Source organism: Panthera pardus, unplaced genomic scaffold (genome assembly GCF_024362965.1).
Source record: "Panthera pardus isolate Hobbes unplaced genomic scaffold, ASM2436296v1 HiC_scaffold_21, whole genome shotgun sequence".
Classification (NCBI taxonomy): Eukaryota; Metazoa; Chordata; class Mammalia; order Carnivora; family Felidae; genus Panthera; species Panthera pardus.
In genome coordinates this window covers 2099170-2107210 of record NW_026526777.1, presented here as the reverse complement: position 1 = coordinate 2107210, position 8041 = coordinate 2099170, and positions in this window count along the sequence as shown.

Sequence of the window (8041 nt, the reverse complement as noted above, 5' to 3'; positions counted from 1 at the left end):
TTCCCCGTCGCCCTCCCCCCTCTTTTGAGAGTGTTGAGGTGTCCGCACCACCGCCCCTGCCCCCAACCCTTTCCATTCCCAGGGTGTCCGGGGACTCTTCTTTGTGGAGAGAATGGTATTGGGTCTCTCGCCTTGGAGGGGCAGAACATCCTTCTCAGGCTCCAATTTGTAACCCTCGAACTGTACTTCCCAGTCTGTCCCCCACCCCGCTCCCGACCGGACGGGACTGGCCCAGAGGACCCCCGCCGCGCCACGCCGCGGGAAGCGGGGCAGAGGCTGGGCCAGGGAGAGGGGGAGGGGCAGACCCTCCCCCCTCCCCCAGGAGGGACGGGGGCGGGGAAGGCATGCGGAAGGGGAGATGAGGTGCTAATGAACCACTCCGCCCAGCCCTCCGCCCTCTTCGCTCACCTCCGTCCCCCAGAGCCCCGGCGCCTCCAGGAGCGGGAGCCCCTGCGTCTGGGGGACCTGGGCGGGGGCGGGGCGCCTGGGGGACCGCTCCGCGTCAGGTGCGGCGCAGTAGGTCCCGGAGCTCTCTGCGGTGTGCATCTGCGCAGTAGCCTGTAGTTTATAGAGAAACTTGGACGTTCGGAAAGTCATGTGGATCTCCTCACCGCGGAATGAGGAGGGCATCGGAAAACTTGGGAGGCAGGTCGGGAGGGGGCCGGCGGCTTGCGAGACGGGCCCCGCTCCGGGGGTCCCGGCTGCCTTCGCTTCACTAGCAGACCCGTCGGTGTCGGTCAACGCGCGCAATGGGTCTGTTAACCCGCCGCGCGATCTGTTTTTGGGGAGTCTTGTCCGAGACCTCGCCTGGTTACAGCCATCCTTGAACGGGTGTCTGGTCGTAATCGTATCACATGTATGCATTTAATTTGGGGGAATTAAAAGCCAAAGCAGAAACAACCAAAGTACGCAGTTTTCCGCACGTAGAATCTCCACAATTCTTTAAAACTAAATACACAGATAAGGGAAGCTGGAGGGGGACAGACAGAGAGGCAGCAGGAGTTACCTGGAACAGAATAGAAATGCAACGTTTCTCAGTGTATTAACTTTAGCTGCAAGAGGTGTAGCAGGTGACTGGTGGGGGTTCCAGGAGGAATTACACTTGTACAATATTTTGTTTCAGGCTATTTCAATGTATTAAGATATAGTTTACTTTATTTTAGCATTTTTTGAAAGAGGGACACTTTGTAATGTATGTATTTTTTAAATATTCTTTTTTTTACTTTACTTTTTTTTTTTTTTTTAATAATCTCTATGCCCCACCTGGAGCTCGAACTCAGGACCCTGAGATCAAGAGTAGACCAAGAGTCACCCGCTCCGACCACTGAGCCAGGCGGGAGCCCCTAATGTATGTATTTTTTTGAGATAGCTTGAGCCGACGGGGATTTGCAGACTGGCTGACACAGGAAGGCAGAGTGGAGGCCCATCGAGCTACAGCCCCCCCCCCCCAACCACCTTTCCCACTGCCCCCCCCCCCCCCAGTGAAAAACTCACAAAGTTGACCGGACAACCCTGAATGGGAAGAAAGTACAATCTCGTGAATTTCTGTGGATGGCCAAGCTGGCACACAGGCACACACTGGGCACGTTAATTTACTGAGTTCACGGCCCCAGGAAGTAAGTTTCCTCTCGTCCATTTTCCCTGTTCAGAAGAGAGGCTCAGAGAGGGTAGGCAACTGGCTTAGACTCACACAGCCAGTTAAGTGGTGGGGCGACCATTGTAGACTGTGTCCTTCCCAGCACCCGCACCCTCCACGGGCCCTCGGGCCTTCACATCAACCCTCTGCCAGGAACAGCCCGCCTGGACATTCACCTCGGGGCAGGGACCCTCCTGGGCAGCCGTCCTGCTCCCCGTTCTCCTGGGTTCTCGCGGAAGTACCCGCTCTTCAGCCTCATTCCCACAGCTCGTGGTGTCCTCTCAAGTCTGTGCGCACCCTGCCCCGGATTAATGCCGGAGACACTTACTGACCAAGTCCAACACGTTCTGGGGTGAGATTGAGCCACCAAATCCGGGTCGGTCTGGTTCCCTCCCGGCTCTGGTCACCTTCGCACTGGAAGGACGCTTCTTTTATGGAGGACGGAAGGGGTGGAGGAAACGACGAGGCCAAGGCCCCAAGGTTGGTGGTGGCCACAGACACGGGGGTGGAAGAGGCTGGCGGGGGGCGTCTATTCAGGTGTTCTGAGAGTGAAATGCCCCCCTCCCCCAGGCGGCCGGGACTTGCTCTCAGGTGGCAGTGATGCCAGGATCCCACCTGGATCTGGAGGGCTTGGGCAGGCTGGGTCCCCCTCTTGGCTATCTGCTCTGTGCCCTGGAATGTTAGAGCTCCCCGGGGAGCGCGGCTCTCCATCCCCTTTCCCTGCCCGGGAGAAGCACAGACAAGGTCCGCGAGGTCTACACGGCCCTAACTCTCTGGAGCCGGGCTCCCTCAGCCCCTGGAAACCTGGGTCTAGGAACTACGCAGCTTCGGAAGGGAAGGGACGGGAAGGGACACCCGGCGCCGCGGGAGGAAGGGAGGGTAGCAAGGCCTCCGCCAAACTCCGTGAGCCCCCCCCTCCCTTCCAGCGCCCTGTCCGGTCCCTGTGTCCTCCGTTATTTCTCCGTATCTCTCTCGCCTCCGTATCTCTTCCCCTCCTGTCCCCTCGGTCTTGGCCCCTCTTGTCCCCAGCCTCTGTGTGTCTCATCTTCCTCGTCCCGGGCTCCCGGGGCTCCCCAGGCTGCCCCCGTTGCCCCAGCTTCTCCGGACCCCGAGGCCGGGACGAGCGGGGACGAGCGGGGAGCGCGGCGGCCGCGGACCCGGGTCCCTACGCTCTCCACGGTTCTGGCTTCGCGAGCCAAAGCCTGGCGCCGCGAATCCCGAGACGGCGTCTGCAAAGGCCTGGCGGCCAAAAACTCAGACTCGAGGGAAGACCGGGGGGACGGCGGTGGCGGGGGGGGGGGGGGGGCGGCGGGGGGGAGGTAGTTCTCGGCTTTATTCCCCCGGGACGGGCTCCGCGGCGGCAATGGGGGGAGGGGGGTGGGGACCCGCACAGCCTCGAGCCCGCTTTTCGCCTGACCCGGGTCGGGGGAGCGGGCGGCCAGAGGAGACCCCGCGGCCCCCGCTTCCCCGCTCCGGAGACCCCGCGGCTCTGGTTCCTGCAGCCCCTTGGATCCCGCGCCTCCTGCTTCCCTCGGCCCCCCATCCTGCGCCGCCCCCTCCCCGCGGCCCCGGATCCCGCGGGCAACCCCCCCCATCCTGCAGCCCCTCGGTTCCAGTGTTGCCTGCTTCCCGCAGCACCCGACCCCCGCTCCCCGCACCCCTGAAAGCCTGGGCCCGCCCGGATCCTGCAGTCCCCCCAGACTTCCCGAGCCCCCCCTTTCCTGCAGTCTTCCCATCCCGTGCCCCCCTCCCCCGCTTCCCGCGGCAGTTCCCGCGCCCCCTGGATCCTGCAGCACGCCCCCCCCCCCGCCAGGACCCGTCCCCCACATTCCCACGGACCCCCAACTCCAACGCCACATCGCCCCGTCTCCGCCCCTCCCCTCGGGCGCCTTGGAGCCTTTTCTTTTCCATTTTGTTACCTTGCCTTTATCATTTAATTTAACGTTTTTAATATCCTTGTTATGTTTCCCTTTTATTTCATTTAGGGTCATTTTATCCCTTTGGTTTTAACGTTTTACCTCATTTCACATAGTTTTTGTTCTCCTCCTCCTCCTCTGTTTCCCTTTCCCTGTTTTCTTTTTCTTTCTTTCTCTGTTTACTGGTCGCCTGGGCCGTCGCGTCCCCGGAGCTGGCAGAGCCTAGAAGGACCCCCGCCCCCAGCGGGGACTTTGTGGGAAGCGGGCAGCCAGCCACCTGGAAAGCACGGCTGGAGTCGGAGGGCAGGGGGCGCGGGGCCTGGCCCCAGGCAGACAGAGGCACAGGCGCACGGTTCACCCTGGGACTCAGGGACCCCCAGACACACCCGCAAACACCGAGATCGACAAATGTCAGACACGCAGCCTCAAGCCACGCAAACAAGCCGCCCTGGCAGAAGCAGAGCCGGAGCCGGGGCGAAATGGACACAGCACACACATCACTGCGCGCCGTGGAGACAGGACTCAGACGCACTTAAACCTGCGTGCACACCCTGGGCAGCCCAGGGGGGTTTCAGCGCTAACAAACCATCACAGTGTGACCCCCCCGCAGCCTCGGGGTGCAGAGGGAACCTGCCGGTCTCCGCGCAGGCACCGCGGCCGCATACACAGCCGCCCAGAGTTCATTACCTCTGCCTCGACTGAGGTGGTAGGGGCTCCAAAGGTGGGGAATACTGGCCGCCTGTTTGGCCCAGGGTTCCGGCCCAAATCCGGGAGCCCCAGCCCCAGAGGTGAGCATCGGACCTGGAGACCCTTCTGTGAAGCAGACAGGGGCCAGCACGGCATCCGGAAAAGGCACTGTGTTAGAGTGGCGGGCGTGGGACCCGTGTGCCCGTTCGTTCGTATTCCCGCCTCGCGGATCACGGTGCTGCCGTTTGGTCAGGTGCCCACAGAGGGACCGTGATTTCCGTGAAAAGGAGCAGAAAAGATGTGTGCGGTTCTAGGAATAAAAGTACAGATATAGTTACCAAGTAGACACCCAGGGAGATGTCAACAGAAAATCTCTCTCCAGCCCATGGGTGTTGTGACCAAGCGGGCACGCTAGCCGGACCTCTGTGGCGAGGTCTGGGGTGACTGGTGCCTTGGGAGCTGCGTGGGGAAAGGCTGGTTTGTGGGGAAAACCCACAATTATCAACTGTGTTTGACAATACATTATCAAATCAACAAAAAGGGATATTTTGGCAGCCTCGGGGATGAACTGTGGGGTAAAAGACCAGCTGGACCGGGTCCCAGAAGTCCTGGTCTGGAAGGGACCCTCGGGTATAGCAGCACACGAGTGGTGGCCAGATATGTGGCCAATGGCGATGGCGGACCCTGACCCCAGGCAGGCGTCGGGACACACAGACCCTGCTGGGCGAAAACACAAAGCTGTGCGTGCCCTCTCCAGACCTGCTCCACCCATGGCCCCTGAGAACCATACCAGGCAAGGGGCAGGCAAGGTTACAGATGTCCAACTGGATTGCCAGGGACATGCATTTTGCAGGAGAGAAGAGGAGAGAAGAGATGTTCACGTGCACACACACAACTCCATAGGTTTGGAGGTCAGTCATTGTATGTGAGAGCCACAGACGTGGGCAAGTGCATAGCTCAAAAGGGAAATGCTAGTGAGTCCCTGTCTGGAATGCTGGGTGGCTGGAGGCCGGGTCTCCACGGGACAGCCCTGGGAGGGGGTCCAGCCACCGTCCAAAGACTCCAGATCCAGGCAGGGGGATATGCCTGCTGAAGCCGCCGATCCATTCGCCAGTTTCTGGACTGAGCCTGAACAGGCAGATGTAAGGGCCACGTCCCAGGTCGCTAACGTGGGACAGAGAAAGGCAAGCTGGGCCCCTGGGGCCGGCTGGCTGTCAGCCTCCTGGTCTGCCCTGCCTTTGACTAGCTCCTTGGTGCCTTTCTTGTAGGTGTTGGTCTCTGCCTCTCTGGGCTCCTCTCTCTGCTGGGTGTGTGTGTGTGTGTGTGTGTGTGTGTGTGTCTTTCTTTCAGTCCCTCTTCGGCTCCTTCACTGTTGTGTATTATACGCCAGAAGAGCAAACAGACCCAGGAGGACACACAGAGACAAATGCATTTCGTAGACGTGGAGGTCATTGGCCATAAAGCCCGTCCATCGTGCTGGTCTCTATATACTTGATGTGATCACACATTTTCGTGTTTGTGTAAAAATCTAAGTGCAGCCTCGACATCTTGTTTCCCTGCAGGCTTCTGGCTACTGTCTCTTTGGGTGTCTGTCTCTGCCCGCTTCTTTCAAAGATCCTTCCCCTTCTTCATTCCACCACAGCTTAGGTCATCTCCCCAGTATGGCCTTCTTTGAAGTCGGCCTCAGGTGGGCAAAGGTTCTGTTGAGACGGGGGGGAGCTAGATGGCCACTTTAGCAGTACCTAGAGGGGGACATTTGGAATTGCTGGGGCTGCGGGTATCTCTGGGGACGTGAAAAGGCCTTTGTGGCCACTCAAATGGAGAAGTCCCCTTGATCCACTCGGGGGTGGAAGGGCTCTTCCGAGGGGAACGGAGGAAAGGACGTCGGTGAGGCTATGAAGTCCGTGGCTCCTGCCCGGCCAGGCAGAGGAAGGGGGACCCCGAGTCGGTGGGGCGAGTCCTGGGAACAATTGTAGAAAAAGGAGAAACCCCTCCGGTCCCGCTTCCCAGCCCGAGAGGCGGTGTACAGGAGGCCTGAGTGAGACAGGGCCGGAGCTGGGGAAGGGAGACACTGATGTGGGTCTTTAGAACCCGAGGCAGCAGGGGACATCTAGGTGGGGAGCCCCACGGAGGCCGGACACCCTGGGGGAGGGGAGGGGCTCCAGTGGGACTCTATCCTCCCCGTGGGCGCTCACCCAGCAGCTGGACCGAAGCAGGTGCCAACACCCCGTGCTTAGTGCCCTTGACTATTTACTAGGTGGGGCAAACAGGGCGGGCACAGGGCCTGGGAATGGGGTGGGCTTTGGCAGCAGCTGCGAGAGCGCCCAGCCCCAGGCCTACGACCAGAACGTCCGGGATGAGCCCATGCCCCCCCCCTCCAGATAGGCAGGCCCTCGTTTTCTCCCCCAGTCAGGACGCCCCCTCCGTGTGCCCTCCCGAATGTGTCCCCGCTCCCCCACTCCCTTGAGCCGTGCGTCCGTCTCTCCACCTCTGTCACTCTTCACAGCTTCCCTGGCTTCGTCCGCCCCCCTCGGTCCCAGGTCTCTGTCTCTCCACCCTCACCCCACCCTACCTTTGTTAATTCAAAGACTTCTTCCCAGCCCCTCCCTACTCTTCCCAGAAGAAAGCTGAGCAAAATGTCCCCCTCCCTCAGCCCCCTCCTCCAGGCCTGCGGCCCCTCTCCCAGTGTCAGATAATTGCTGGCGTGCGGCTCTGATGCCAGAGCTGGAAGGAGAGGGGGGAGAGAAATAAATAATAATTTGCTTCCATTCAGCGTATATAGGTTACTTGATTTGCATATATGCTAATAATGCTATAATTACCCTGCTGTTCTGGCCTAGGATCAAGTTCTATAAATACATGGGTAGCAGAGTTAGGCCCAGCAACACCACCCCAAATTATAAAGTATGTGTCCCCTAAATCCACAAGCCTCTCTTTGTTACAACACAGCCCTCGGAGGTCCTGGCTCCCGGCCCCTCCTGTGTTCGGAGGAGGGGAGACCGGCCTGGATGAGAAAATATTCTAGATCACATGTGATTTGTATGTACTGATGTTATGAATCAGGTGTGACCAGTTTTAGGAATATCGAAGATCTCCCCCCCCCCCACACCCAGTTGTTGAATTAGTCCTTATTACCCGGATGCCCTCACCTCCTGGGGGGGGGCCGTACTTTGGGGTGCAGGTTGGGGCACAGGAAGACGACACCTCCCTACCCTTGGGTCTGTTGAGATGTTTAGGAAAGTGCCGGCTACTGGGTGCCCCCGCACCTCAGCCCCCCCACCCCACCCCACCCCCCACCCCCATCCCCCCCCCCCCCCCGCACGTCAGGGGGACGGTGCTCACGGAGCCGTGCAGATGTTTGGGGGACGGCAGAGGTGGGAGGAGGCGTGGGGAACATAAACGACGAGATCCACAGCTGTCTGCTTTTAATTATAATTATCCCCTTTCGCTTCCTTTCTGGCTAATGAGGGGGGGGATTCGATCTTTTTCTCCCTTTTCTCCCCCTCCCTCCTTTTCCTGGAATTGAGGGGTGGAGTGAGTTCAGGGTCCTCCTCCCCGCCCCCCAGCCCCCCCCCCCCTGCTTACTGGGAGAAAGGCAGACTCCAGAGCGTGGGGATAGTGTGAAGAGATTTGCGGAACAAAGGGAGGACAGGTTTGGATTGCTGGACACGTCCCTGAGTTGGAGAGACCCCCTCCGCCCCACTGGCACCCTCCCGCCAGCCCCCCAGCCCCCTAGACAAGGAACTCAATGTCTTCCAGCCGGTGAGAAAGGAGCTGAAGGGAGCCCAGGCCTGGAGGGAAG